This window comes from Ornithodoros turicata, chromosome 3, assembly GCF_037126465.1.
Source record: "Ornithodoros turicata isolate Travis chromosome 3, ASM3712646v1, whole genome shotgun sequence".
NCBI classification, from domain to species: domain Eukaryota; kingdom Metazoa; phylum Arthropoda; class Arachnida; order Ixodida; family Argasidae; genus Ornithodoros; species Ornithodoros turicata.
In genome coordinates this window covers 2188590-2201328 of record NC_088203.1, presented here as the reverse complement: position 1 = coordinate 2201328, position 12739 = coordinate 2188590, and the positions used below count along the sequence as shown (strand labels likewise).

The 12739-nt window shown below is 45.6% G+C and overlaps 1 long non-coding RNA gene across 1 annotated transcript in view; it reads right to left on the bottom strand.

Moving 5' to 3' along the window:
• LOC135389810 (uncharacterized) overlaps positions 1 to 12739 on the bottom strand; it is a 173601-nt gene that overhangs the window by 140739 nt on the left and 20123 nt on the right. The window lies entirely within an intron of this gene.

Sequence of the window (12739 nt, the reverse complement as noted above, 5' to 3'; positions counted from 1 at the left end):
ACTCGTTGTCTACTTAGCCGAGGAACTTCCGGTGGCGCACGACGGCGTATTTATGCGTGCGAAAGCTACAAAAAAATCCTAGAAGCCATACTCAGTCTAAAAAAATAAACAGAGCGCGAAAACATGGGCTTCCATGCATTAGAATAGGGCGGTCATGACAGTGCATGGTAGTGCATTTCGGTCTCATGAGAGTTATGTGCAGGCACCGCTAGGGGTACTGACGATGAGCATCCATGTGGGACATCGTTTCGATTTATGCACCGATAGCTCCCCTAGCGGTACTTGAACACAACTCTCCTACGTGCACCGCGTTGCCCTTTCACATACACCCTATTGTCCACCATGTTGCCCTATTCTGATGCACGGAAGCCGACGTTTTCGTTGTTCCGTTTATTTTTTTAAGCTGGGTATGGCTTCCACAATTTTTCTACAGATTTCGCACGCATAAATGCGCCGTCGTGCGCCACCGGAAGTTCCTCGGCTAAGTAGACAACGAGTTACATGTAAAAATGCGGGTCATGTTTTTCTGCACACACCCTGTATATGGCATTCGACGGGTGTCGGTAAAAAAGGCAACCCTCACCAACAGTAACACTTATACGCGTAAATATTATTACTATACCTATCATACTTATTTGTAGATGTTTCTCCAACGCGTCGCGGTCTTTTCTGAAGCAAGGGCAGAGGACACAAAAGAAGTGAGAGCCGAAGAAAGTGCGCCTTCTTCTTCTTCTTCTCTTCCGTTTTTCGCGCGTTCAAACTTACAACTACGCCGAAGCTCATAAAAAGCTGACCAACCACAAAATCGACCGGGGGAACCGAGAGTCTATGTCACCCGTGCTGACGCCAACTCCATAGATTACCTCGCCCTATAGTACAAATCTACAAAAAAAAAAAAAAGCTATACAGAGAAAATTCGAAGGTTGTCTGTAATCAGTTTCAAGTACAGTACCCTACCAGATATCGCATTTCCCAAGGCGGCGTTTCCCACCACAAGAGTACCAGCGTATAAATGTATTCCACGGCCGGCCTAATGCAATTGACCAATCGATATCCAACTTCCCTTCGGTCCGTATTTTGGGCTCCGTTCGCCCGCGGCTCTAAATACGCGAGGAACCGGCGTGTTTTTGTGAAGGGGCGATCGTCGGGTGTTCTTTTTGTGTTGCCCTCCGGACAACATGTGCAGGTTACCGTATTTTCTAGCCTATGATGGGCGCGATATGTGTGCTCAAAAACCGTGGTGAAGAGAAAGGGAAGTGTTCACTTCTTTCTCCTTCCTTTGTTTTCCTTCTTTTCCCCCGAAACGACGTTGTTTATTATTCGTAAGGACATGTAGCGCAGCCACAACCGCGCTGTCTGGCGTTGCTTTCTGTTTGGTTCTCAGAGACAGCACAGGAGCAAGGAGGGGCCAGTATGCGTCCAGGGTCGACTTCACGGGAACTACTATGGGGGAAGACATATCAGTCCGGACGACAAGTATTCGTATTGAATTCTGCCAGTTTTTGTTATGGCTGTCGATCTGTATCTGTGAGCCGTATCCACTCAGCCGCGCACCGCCTGCAGTTCCATAGGTTCTATGTCTTTTTATCGATATATATTCGTATCTTATACCAATCAATCAATCAATCGTTTATGCACAGTAGGAGTAAAATGCGGGAAAACCAAGCGCTGAGAAAAAAAAACTGCTAGAAGCATTAGAACAGTAGGCATACCAGAAGTAGCTTGGCGATGCTCAGGGACTTGGGTACGAGCTTACACGAACGCAGTTGAGAAGTACAGGGTTTGCAGAGATAAACTTTGGGGTTTGTAACGGAGATAAAACAGATAAAAACAGTGTCAAGAAGCTAAAATAGATGTTAGAGGACGTAATATGCACAAACATTTTATATCGATACTGCCACTTGGCCCGTTTCTCCGCGAATAAATCGTGGAAATTTAAAAAATAAAATAAAAAACGTCTATCCCTGTATTTCCAATCGGCTATACCTGTGTTTCAGCTCCTCCCGTCAGATGGCGACGCGGTCGAACGCTATGAGAAGTTCAGTTTCTCTTGTTCACTTGGTTTCGATATCGTCTGCAACGTCGCGTTCGACCATGTCGCCATATGACGGAAGGAGCTGAAACACAGGTATAGCCGTTTTTTCTTTTCTTTTTCTTTTTTTCACGATTTATCCGCAGAGAAACGGGCCAAGTGGCAGTATCGAAAAAAAAAAAAATTGTGCATAACATCTACTTTAGCTTTCCGACACTGTTTTAATTCGTTTTATCACCGTTACAAACCCCAACGTTCATTTTTGGCGAACCCTGTATATATTAAATTGGAGAAGTTGCTACGTGTTGATTTCGAAGAAAATTACCGCTTCCATAACAAGGCAGTGTAAAAGTGCCCAGAGATGTACGCTCACCAGCAAATACAGAAATTTAATGGCCACACAAATAGATACTGCATATACAACTGCATAGCTGTGTCTGTTGAGTGGATTTTTGTGGTCATTAAACTTTTTCAAGTGGCTATAATTAGCGCGTGTCGTGTTCCCCTCAACTGCGCCTCGTTTTGGAAGCGCTAATTTTCTTTGAAGTAACGTAGATGAATATGTCCTTCCTTTACTTTTTTTTTTATAAGAACATTCATCAACGTCACTGATTGGCTGGTTGCGCTGCTGTGACTGCCTCTACTCCAATGCTATGCAATAACTTACAATGGCTACACAATGCTATACATAAACTATAAGCCTATGTGCAATAGCTACAAAATTAGATGTGCATAATAGGTAGTATGTGTATAGACTAGAGCCCTGCACAGGGGGCCCGGGCTGGGCCGGGCTTGTTACTGGCTGTGTGCTCCGAGCCAGGCCGGGCCCGAACCGAAAAACATGTTTCCGAGAGTAAGGCTCGACCGGGTCACGCAGCTAATTCCACGCAATGGAGGACTATTATTTCATATCATCCCGTGCTTGCGTCATTCTTCTGCATAGTATTTGCAAAAACAAGCAAGGGACACTGGATTATGCGTATGGTTCGACCCTCTATAACATTCTCAAAGCCACTTTACACTTTTGCTCCTGACTCCTAGCGTATTTCACAAACACGTTCGCAAAGCTTGGTGAGAGGGGTAAGGATTGGGAGGAGTTTATCGACGGCATCGTCCTCTACATCTACAAAAACTTGGTAGTGTAACGGTAACGCGCTTGCCCGCGTGCGTCTGGACTTAATTTGGTCTCGTGCTGTTCTGGTGTCAAACCAACATTTCTTGTATGTTTGCGGCCGTGTCTTCTCTTCTTATCAATTTACTTATAAATATTTGTGATAAGAGCTAGAAACGCTTCACATCTGGAAATGCTGCGCAGGGATCGACGCGATGAGTCACCGGGCCGGGCCGGGCCCTATTTGTTCAGTCACCGGGCCGGATTCTATTCACTGGGCCATCGGGCCGGGCCGGGCCGCATAAAAACAAAGGTCCGGGCCCGGAAGGTGCATATGTATGTACCTGTGTGTACATATATACACTAAACACTGATATGTACAGTGAATGTGTAAACTAGATTGATGGCTATATACAGATGGAAAAGCGAGAAGGAAAGAAAACGAGATTCTCAGTTCTTCACACACACTCTAAGGTTCTCAGATTCACAAGAAGAAAAAAAAAAGGAAGAAAATTGCGATCCTTTAGTCTCAATCGTCTTCCCCCTCATCCGTAGCAACGTATAAAAGAATAAAACCAGTCGATAACGTGCAATCCGGACTAACCCAATAACCTCCACGGAAACGGCTTCCCACAAAAATTCGCATTTCCAGGTAACTCGATTACGCTTCAATTTTCCCTCTCTTTCCTTCCACTGAGCACACACACACACTACTTATCCAAACCAATCGTACAAGGTTGGAAACAAGAGAGTGATTGTTCCTTCTCACCCAATCACGTATCGTATAGGCATAAAATAAAAGTACCCCGTATCCAGCAGTCCAAAAGAAACGAGGATATAAAAGACGTATAAGTATATAAAGAGGAAACTTTTTTTTTGAGCCCCAAATTAAGCTCTTCCACCCGAACGCACACCCAGCCCTAGAATTTCGTTACACACACTCGGACAGAAGCAGCGATGAACAATTTTCCAAACCCGTGCGCATAAAGCGCCTCCTCCTCCTCCTCCATGGTTTCCAACCGTAGATTTACTCAACCGCTGCCGTTCGATCGGCCCCTGCTAAGCCCAATTTAATTACTAACCTCCTTTCCACCCACAAAAAGGGAAACAGTCTGTCGCTAATTGAAAACTGTTTCGGACGTAGAAAAAGCGGTGCACGTGCACGTTAAGCGCCACGTCTGCGGGGCGTATACTCAGCTATAGGCTAACGCCTGGTTCACACTGCATCTTTCTCTCCGTTGCGGTTTAGCGTGCTGGCCATGTCACGTCGAGACTGGGAGGTACCCGGGTTCGAATCCCGGTGCCGGCTGTGCTGTCTGGGGTTTTTCCTGGGTTTTCCTCAGACGCTCTCAGACATATGTCGGCACAGTTCCCTTGGAAGTCGGCCCAGGACGCACATTCCCCCAGGGCGTCAGTCATGACGTTGCCCACATACGTGAGGCCGACAACGGCAAGCCCTTTCACCACCACCACCACCTTCTCTCCGTTGCGGGTACGGTACAGATAGAGTTCGCCTGTGCTTGACCAATCCCCTCTTTCTACGTCTGTCTGTCTGTCTGTCTATCTCCACTCTCCACTGCGCCTTCGCTCATTGGTCAGCTGCGTAGCCAGATGTAATAGACCTCTCCCTATTTCTAAACAAATGACGTCATCGTGTAAGCTATAGAGGTCGCGCACGAAAGCCACGGTCTTGAAGGGATTACGATGGTCCCTGAAAGGGACGCGACCTTCGATCCTTCTTTTCTTTCAAAAGGAAGCAGCGAACAGGTGCCCATTCGTGGAACCCAGCCCTCCCCTTCCAATTTGTTTCCGTTTCAGTCTGTCTACCTACGTCATGATGACGTTTCTCGGGTAAGAGGTCTATCCGTATACCGCATGGAGTTCGTTCGAACCTAACTCTTGCGGTGCATATGCTTTTTGGTCCGCTGTACTTCGTTGCCATGACAACCGTGCCGCGTCGCATCCGTATAACATGTGAAGATGCAACAGCGTGCATACTTTTGCATTTCACGACCTATCAGCGAAGACGCACTTTAGAGTGGAGATAGACAGATAGACAAGTAGACGTAGAAAGAGTGGAGGGGTCGAACACTGGCGTTTTCCGTGTCAGGAACGCATATTCTCAAGCATTCCGCAGATTCTCAGCACGCAGGGGACTCTGCCACACCGTGTACAGTGACAACGCAAAGTCGTTTAAGTGGGGTGTATCCCGTTTGAAACCATTAAAAATAACCTTTCAAAAATAAACACGTAAGTAACCACTGTTAAAAATATATCTCCCAAAATATACTCTTAAACATCAACGCACCAAAATAACCGCCAAAATATCCCCGTTTAAATAAAAACGCTAAGGAATCCCCCTTTAAGAATATATCGTTAAAAATAAATCGTTTCAAAATCCCCCCAAATCCACGCTACAGTTCTAGAGTCACGTGGTATGGCCCAAATCAAGGTGAACTGCAAGCAAGGGGCTTAAACTAACCTCACAGGACCAAACTAGCCTAAACTATCCCAAACTAACAGAAACCAAACTAAACTAACCAAACATAACCTGATCTAACCCGGCGCAAATTGCAATCAATCCGCCTCCGTGCTAGATTTTGAAACAGTTTATTTTTAATGGTGGATTATTAAACGGTGATCTCTAAGCGGGGATAGTAAGCGGTTTATTTTAGGAGATATATTTTCAAACGTGTATTTTTTAAGCGGATTATTCTTGAATGTTTTATTCTTAAATGTTTATTCTTAATGGTGGATTACGGGGACCCCCCTCCGGGGGGTGTACGCTGGAAATTCATCGCAGAACGAGCTCCCTGGTGGGGTGGCTTTTATGAGCGCCTATAGTACGTTCGGTCAAGTCAGCCATCAGGAAGACCCTCTCAAGGCAGGTAATAGGGTTCGTGGCAGTGGAGACCCTGCTCACTGAAGTGGAAGCAGTGACCAACTCCTATGTGTCGGAACAGCATCTCGCACGACAACCGCATCCGCACTTCATCCGTATCATACCCGCGACGAAGAGAAGTGTGAACCAGGCATTAGAGTTTGTCGAGTATACGTTGAAAGGTTGGCGTTAATAAATCTAACAGTGGAAACGGCAACGCAAATTGTTTAATATCGACGTCGAAAATTATATATATGCGAGTAATTAATTAATTACATATAATAACTAAAGTCACGAGAGACGCCACAGCGGTCGGAGGTTTGATCAGTTTCGTTACCTGACTGTTCCACGGTGTGCGTTGATAACGTGCATGGCAATTTGCAACTCGGTCATTAACATTCAATTCAATTCAACTTTATTTCCGTTATGCTAGGAAAATAGCGCAACAGACGAGGAGCGGACAGAATTCCCTGGGGCAATATCCCTTTCGTGACGTTAACAGCACCAACTGCATAGCTGCGTTTACATGAATGCGACAGAAGCGTATCTTATCGGGTTGTCGCACCTCCTCGCACCTGTCGGAGAGGATTTGTTGTGATAACGCGATACGACACGCTTTTGTCGCATTCATGTAAGCGCAGCTACTATACGCACCATGTAACCATAGAGCACTAGAAAAACAAGTACCGTCAGCCTTTTCCCTCGCCGCCGCGATGGCTATTGGCCGAATCCACCCACGTGACCATAATCCACCATGTCCCTTCCAATAATAATAATATTTTTATTCACAAAAGCGTGAAATTATTATTTTTTATTACAATTATTTACTCATTTGGATATCTGTTGTACATGTAATGCTGCCGTTGATCACTGGCACCGTTAATTAAAACACTACAGTCTGACGTCTGTGTTTTTAAATCAAATTATTGTATAACCGAGATTATATTATCGCTACCTATAGGAAAACTTTTTCACTTTGTAATTGTCCAGGTCCGTATACCTGTTCGCACAGTAGTTTCTGTACTGTCTAGGATTGTCTGGCACAGGTAATCTCACGCGAGTTTACATAAAATTGAATTAGTCGCAGAGCGTCAAACACAGCGGGCCATTTTGGCGTGGAAAGAAAATGGCGGCGTTGCCTAGTTACCTGAGGTTAAGTCAAGTCAAGCCAAGCGGCTGGCGGTACTCTGAAACTCGTTTTTCTAGTGCTCTAGGTAACAAAATTAGTAGCTTCTCCAGCCGGGAAATTTGGAAACGGTAGGACCTATGCCATATACAAGGGATGGATGCACCTTCATGTTCCATTATTTTCCCCTCATTTCATAGATTTATTACCCAGCATTATACGCTGTTACTTGGCTGTAAAAATACCATTATCTGCAATACTTTGCGATAACTCAATCGCGTATCGATATCAACGGCTTTATCCTGGAAGACCCCTCGTCTTGCATGGAGGACGACGCCCTTTGCGTTTTGGGGGACTCTTTATTTGCGGGCATAAAGTCCCGATACGCGGTATCGCCGGAAAAGTGTGAGCAGGAACGATGACCACGCCCTGTGACTGACGTGATTAGCTCATCGGCGGGGAGGGACGGATGTTTTAATACTCACTGCCTGCTCTTGAACTGCACCCTTATTATTATTACTTTTTCAAGTCTGGAAATGCCATTCCTCATCTTTCTTCCTTGCGCTTGTATTCCATATTCCTTTCATACGTAGAAACAAATATATAAATTTTGAAAAGCGTGGAGTTCAAAGGGGGAAAAAAATGTTCCACTACCACTATGGTGGAGGAGACGACGTTTCGGCAGGCCTATACAACGGGTCTAAGGGGTATAGTGACACGAACAGGTGAGTTAAAAGTTTTAAGTGTGGGGAAGGGAAATCTATGCACTTCCCCTCCATCATCATCTTGTTTCTTTCCTCCAAACTCTGTCTTTTTCTATTTATTTATAGAGCGGAATACACAAAAATTCTATCGATGAAACTTATTCGGTTAGTTTCGAACATACCAAGGGCAAAAACGGCCACCGCTTTCATCTGCGATGTTCCGTATACTCCCTGCGCGACCTCTGAATTCGAAATCGTTCCAACACCTGTATCGCCTGAGGGGTATCCCAAACACACTTGGAACTCTTCAAGAAAGATTTAAATTAGGTGAAACGTACGTGTCCCACACGAATACTGCACCAGTAGCCGCAATAGAACACTACAATAAGACAACTCAGTGAGCAGACGAGTAGAAGCCTCACGACAAGAGCCGACGATATCTCGAACAGAACGTGTTGGAAATATCGTCAGCTTTCGTCCAGACGGCTCTCCCCTTAAAGGGGCACTAAACTGATGGTCTTACTTTGTCTAAAAAACTACACAAAGTGAAAGCAGGGGTTTCACTCTACCTAAATATGTGGACTATACTTTGTGTAGCTCAAGCCCTTTAACTATTTAAAAAGCGGATCAAAGAGCGAAATCGGTGCAACTCTCCCCTTCGTCTAATGCGTCAAGCAAACGTCACTCGGCTACAGCAAATGGGGCAGGCTCATCCCCGAATGACGTTTTGCGTCGTCAACCAATCCTGGACCCCCACAAGGTCAGCCGCGCGGGGGAGAACCTGCCGAGCCTGTTTGCTGTCGCCTTGTTGCGACTCCGCGGCTGTGGAGGGGTTTCACTTCAAAGAATAAGTGCGGCTTATAAAGAAATCTTATTTCTATTAGTGAAGGCGGCCGGAAAAGATGTACAAATAATACGTTGCGGAAGGACATTTCTCGTGAATGTAGTGTTAGTGGCCCCGAAAAAAAAAAACACTGATTCAAAAATGCAGCAACATAAGTGGTGGCCCGCACGAAACGTCAAAATGACGTCCCTCCTATTTATTTATTTATTTATTTTATTTATGATACCCTCAGGGCTCCCTCAGGATACCCTCAGGCTATTGTTGTGAGAACTTGAAAGGCGGAGCAAGTTCAAGAAATAGTGCGCAACGCGTTCTGTCATTACTGCGCTATACTATGTCGTTGTCGAACTTGATAATTTAAGAAAATGTTTCACAGTTAAATGGACGTATCCCTATACTGATACATCATTGCTCTTATATCGGTTTAGTGCCCCTTTAATAGTACAGACACGGAGTGATAGTATACGGTCGCCCATACACTCTTAAAAATGAACTTCACCGCATAGCACGCTCCTAGCCAACCATCATCTCAAATGATATCGTTATCTGCCCTGATTTGTTAAAAACGGGGGGCGTACGCCTTTTCTGTGACACTTATGCTGTTCATAATTGTCACAAAAAAGGCGTACGCCCCCCGTTTTCAACAAATCAGGGCAGATAACGATATCATTTGAGATGATGGTTGGCTAGGAGCGTGCTATGCGGTGAAGTTCATTTTTAAGAGTGTAGCTATGGAATTCCGAAGGACATTCAGACGAGCAGCGTGGCAACGAAGCCATCCTGCAGTAGCAGTCACAATTCATCTTGACAACCCAAACCCCGGCACTATGAACTTGGCCGAACATGCCCTCGTTTTGTATTCCCATTTTAACGTCGGTGCACAACATCCACTAATAAACGAGCCTATGTATGAAATGCCCCTTAATAACGCTACAATCAAGGTTTTTATCCGCCTCTGCGCTCGTGTACCAAAATGGTCTGGGCGGGATTCCGTTCATGTATACTTATTAAAGCCCACACGATGCCCTCCAGGTGCGCGACATCCAGTATGAGCAGATGAGTTCCCATGCCACCCTTGGTGGTGATTGCACCCGTCTTTTCCGAAGACGGTCCCGATTAGATGTAAAGCATTTGCTCAGCCGGTGCTAGCAATTTGTTAAACAACTGCTTCCGCCGCACATTAACGGGTGGACAACCGTCTGGCACATTCAAATACAGCGTACGGCGAAGTACATGTAACAGCTTGGGACAAAAGTTTACGGAACATCGGGTTGTCACATTTCTCCATTGGAGCGACACCCTATAGCAGCAAACAAGAGTGGACACACACACTGAGACGTGGACAGAGTAGCTGGTCACCCGTTTCTTATTCGATCGTTTCCCGAAAGACAGCTGGGGCTTGCTCCGACGAAGGGATACGCCAGTGCCGTGCTCCGTAAACTTTTGTCCCAAGCTGTACGTGTCCCGGTCAGGTATGGCTTCAGCTCGCGACATGCGCCGGAAATGGGGGCCGCGACCTTCTTCGGCTTTTCGCATCTCGGCGATCTGGCCGAAGTACTGTGGCAGTAGTTACTGGGCCCTTCACTCTTTAAAAAAAAAGGGTGTACTTTAACTCTCTTTCTCTTGCCACATATATCAGTCCCTTTTGGAGAGTACAATTACTCTCATAAAGGAGCCTCCTCACTCCCCTTAGGGAGTGGGGTTACGCTCTAACTCCCTATTGGAGAGTAATATTACTCCCCCGAGGGGAGTAAGGGTAATGTTACTCCCACGAGGGGGTGAGGATACTCCTTTTTGTGAGTAATAGTACTCTCCAAAAGGGACTGATATATGTGGCAAGAAAAAAAGAGTTAAAGTACACCTTTTTTTTATTTTCTTTCTTTTTTTTTAGAGTGTTCGCGTCTGTCTGAATCGGCGCCACAAAAGGGGCGACATCTCCTGGCTGAAAGCTGGTCGGTGATAGACCGTACGTGCTTATCGGTAAGGACGTGTTGATATCGGCGAATTGTCGTGCGTGCCCGGTATCTCCTAGAGGCGTTACGAGACCCCAGGTCATAGCTCCTCGCGACAAAGGGACCAGGGGTACCGTCGAGTGACGTTTTCTGAGCCAGGACAGCCGTCCGTCCCGTACGCGAAGTAAAGGGGAACCTGGTTGGTTTGTTGGCGAGTAAAATGGAGGCGTGGAATCCGAACGTAAAGAATGGCGAGGATAGTGCACTTCGTACGCTGTACTAGGCCGTTGCATGGTGAATGTGCATTGCACGGGGAGACGAAAGGCCTGGCTCGTGCCACAGTCGTGGAGGGCTGAAGCAAATTCCGGGAGATTAACAGGGGCGCTACGGTGTGAGAGTATGACGCGAGGCGTTCCGTGGCGCAGAACGATGATGATGATGATGATGATTTGGATTTTTATGACATAAAGGCAACTCGTGGCTTAGAATGACGCTGCGCAAAAGGAGTCGTACGATATCGTACGACGTAACGTAACGTAACGTACGATACGATAAATGTCGTACGATATCGTACGTACGATACGGGCCGAAGAGTCGGGATGGAGCATACCTCTACCCACTTGGTGAAATAGACGACGATGTAGAGATTCTTTTTTTTTTTTTTCGCTCTTTAGTTCTGTCCCTCTGCTCTCATGGCTTTTTTTTTTAATCTGGCGCAGCTAAAGACAATGACCCCGTATACTACGTAAAGTTTGAGCTCGTGGGACTCATCTATTCAGTTATTCAGTCTTTATTTTTTTGGTGCCCACGAAGAGCAAAAGCGTTTTCCCCGGGTTTTCCAGAAAAGCATACTTTTCAGACGTATACGTTGGCACACTCCCCTCTGATGTCGACCCAGGAAGCATTACAAACCTTCCCTCTCTCCCACTCCTTCCTTCTGTCCTCTCCCCATCTTTCCACGTTTCATCTCTATACCACTCATAGCCGCCCGCAGCAGCTTCGTGGTACTAGCAGCTGGCGCTCTATGGCCAAAGTTGCCTTTGCGCCATTAAAATCCTAATCATCATCAAATACTGTTTTCCTGGAGACAAGTAACTCGGGAAATCAATAGAAGACAAACGCTCGCCGCAGTAACTTTAGACCAGACTTGTGCCCGTTACTCCAAAAAAGTAATTGATTACCGTTACCGTTACTCTTCTGGCAGAAGTAATTGATTACCGTTACAAATTACTCGACTCAAAATGTAATTGAGTAACGAGTATAAAAGTTACGCGTTACTCGGGCCGTTACTTTCAATTCATGCAAAAATTTCCGCTCCTATGTGCTTCGAAAAAAAGGAAAAGAAGAAAAAAAGAAAAGAAAAACAGCTCCCAAGTGATTGTGACAGCTGAAATAGCGCGAAAGAATCACGTGCTATGAAGGACTCGCGCGTGAGACGTAGCAATAATTTTTTTTCCCGCTTACTACAGTAGAATAGCCCAATAAAGGCACAGGAAATTTGTGACAGAGCATTGTTATTTGGAGTCAGACTCTACTTCTAAAGTAATTGATTACTCGGTAATTGATTACTCAAAATTGTAATCGAATTACTTAAAAAATTACTCGTTCAAAAATGTAATTGATTACTCGAAAAATTACTCAAGAAACTAATTGATTACAAGTAACGAAATTACTTGTAACGCGTTACGTATAAGTCTGCTTTAGACCGACTATATTTTTACCACGTGCTCATTTTACAACCAAGTGTCTCACAGTGTGCTTCGGCTGGAGGACTTCACCACTGCGTTCATTTTTCACAAACATTTTTCCTGGTTGCGCGACAACCGTCGAGACCAGGGCCCGAAACTCCGGATTTGAAACTATATACGGCTTTTCTTTTTCAACGCCCCGCGACGCATTCTTCGAAGCGACAGCGTAGATAACTCTTCTCGAGCAAAGTACACGTTGCGCGTAACAATAATATCGAGCGTCCCGAAAGCGCAAGTTTTGAAACAAGCAAAACTCTCGCCTTTCCCTTCTCAGCAACACCTGCCTTGGGAAAGAGCTTGTTATTCCGTTTGCTATACGGCTACACCCGCGCAGCGATGCT